The following is a 2,450-nucleotide window of genomic DNA, read 5'->3' as shown; positions in this document are numbered from 1 at the left end:
AAAGCAGCTTTGTCAACTAGGCAATAAAACACTCTACACCATGACTCTCTGGTGTCCATCATGGGGTACATTGTTAGCAACTTTGAAATGAAAAAACAGAGCTGTAGCCCCTTTTATTTTTTCTATCTAAAATCAAACAAAACAAACACCAACTCTGTTATACACTAACATCTTTAAAGAGCATCATTTGTACAAGAGAAACACTAGGAACAAAAACATGTCCACAGAGATCCAAACACGGGTGAGAGCACCTCACACGCCTTTCCGATGGTACTCACGAGGGGCCGCTTCATAATCACTGGCACTAAACAAAGTTGCCGAGTTCCTTGCCAGATATTTGAGGAGATCATGAAGATAATTCAGTAATAAAGCAAGGCTCTTCTCATCCAGAGGTGTAGAGCCCACCATCATTCCAACCTGTACAAATAATCTCAGTAGATGTGCTGCTCCCTACACCTGGGACATGGGTACATCAGGGTGATCGTCAAGGATCTCAGCAGACTGTGGTCTGTCAAATTTGTAGAGGAGCTGAGTGCCCAGCATCCTACTGGAGTATTCTTCTATCCCTGCTACAACCTCATCAACAGCTACTCCTTGTTATCCATGTTTCCTCAAGATTTCTTGTAATTTGCATAGTCTTCTACAGTGGAGTCCATGTTCTGCTTGGCAGGAAAACAGAAGAACTGTTTATGTCTGACAGTTTGGTTCTGGTCATCAACAAGCCATGGTTTTAGCTCTTCAGGGGTCTTTACTTAAACTTCAGCTCTGTTCATAAATGTCCCTTCATTTTGAACCATGTGATCTACCCGGGCCCTCGGCCAAGGAGGCAAGATGTCTCACTGCTACTGCCACCATGTCCATCACCAAGGTTTTTTTCTTTGTTCTTTTTAGTTTTCACTTTGCCATGTTTCTGTGGCAGGTGTCTGCTTTCCCAGAGCAGCCCGGCTCACCTCTCCTCTGCATGTTGCTCCTGATCGGTCTTTTACAGCTCTTGCTGTTTCTGCAGATCAGTGACCACACACTTGAGTGCTCTGCTTTCTGGAACTCATTCATCCCAGGTTTTACTCCAACCACTGTAGTATATACAGTATTTTACTTGTTTGCCCTTCATGGCAACTTAGCACACTTCACTTCATAAAGAAGAGGCCCACGAAAGCACAGTACTCATCCTCCTCCTGGAGCTTGGGCTTTGGGTCCTCCTTGGGTGCCACTTATAAGTGACTCACCGCCTCTTTTGGCACCACCCCCGACCACGCCCCCTGCTCTCTTCCTCACCGGAGTGTACATCAGACACGCAGTCAGGTTCAGCCTCTCCACATCCTGGGTGGATTTGCCAGGGCCCGCAGACCTCACAGCACTGCCACCAAGCAACCACCATGGACAAGCCTGCACCTGAATTCTCAGTTCTTGACAAGCACCAATTTGCTCTCTTCTGCACCAACAGAAACTCATCACAGATTAAAAGAGTGACATCTATTGTGATCTTCTGGTACCAAATCAGAAAATAGGATGGATTGTTTGCAGTGTCCTGTTCCCACGGGATCCCATTTTTGCAGGTCTCCTGGATGGGTCCAGTGGCTGGTGGTATTTATTCTCCACAAGCACCACAGCTATATTCTGCATTTGCAGAACTCTAAGCTTCTCCAAAAAACTCCCTTGATATCAAAACCACCTAAAGCATTCTCCGTCTGATGCTTTGTGTTCTTTTCTTTTCTTAAAAAGATTGTTTTATCTCTGCCATTAAATTCCTCCTTGGAGAACAATTTCATATTGATATTCAAGCATTTGTTGCTTTAGTTATGGGACTGTCAGCCCACTGGTACTGCCTCAGAGATGGAAACGTGGGTGAATGTTGGGGCCCTCAGTAGGAAGAGCAGTCATTGAGAAAATGTCTATTTCTTGGTCTTTTCATCAAATAAGCTTGAAACATCTGTAAGTTTTATTGTGCTGTAAGTAACAAAATGTTAATGGAGAGTAGAGGAAACATATCATGTTGTACTCTGACATAACAAAGCTGGCAGCAGTCCGGAGCTGACACAGAAATCGTGGAAGTGAGGGGCCCAGCTGTGTTCTCATTTCACATGGGTCACCTTGCAGGAGCCGTGCTTGTAGGATGGTTCTTTCACTATCAGCACCGCTGCTGCCAACAAGGAGGGAGAGGTGTGATCGGTGCATAGTACATGGGCATGGGGAAAGATCACAGTGAATCATTAATGTGAACAAGTACTATGAGGGTAATAATCATTTAAAGTAAGTGTATTACACAAATCATGTCAATATTACTTATATACTCAGCCTTAGATCCAAGAGTTTGACTTGCAGAATCTGAACTGGCTGATGCATTTCTTCACAAACAACATAGATTGAAATAAAACATATAGGTTGTAGGTTCAGTGTCAAAATGAACCTAAACATTCCATGAAAAGGCCATTTATCTCCTCTCTTTCTTT

At 44.0% G+C, this 2,450-nt stretch overlaps 1 pseudogene; it reads right to left on the bottom strand.

Moving 5' to 3' along the window:
• Positions 1-252: 252 nt before the first annotated feature.
• LOC102028730 lies at positions 253-2,175 on the bottom strand (annotated as a pseudogene).
• Between the last annotated feature and the right edge of the window lie 275 nt (positions 2,176-2,450).

The sequence above is a fragment of the Chinchilla lanigera genome, unplaced genomic scaffold (genome assembly GCF_000276665.1).
Source record: "Chinchilla lanigera isolate Chin_1 unplaced genomic scaffold, ChiLan1.0 scaffold00064, whole genome shotgun sequence".
Classification (NCBI taxonomy): domain Eukaryota; kingdom Metazoa; phylum Chordata; class Mammalia; order Rodentia; family Chinchillidae; genus Chinchilla; species Chinchilla lanigera.
Note: the sequence above shows the minus strand (reverse complement) of the source record. Positions and strands in the feature narration are given on the sequence as shown.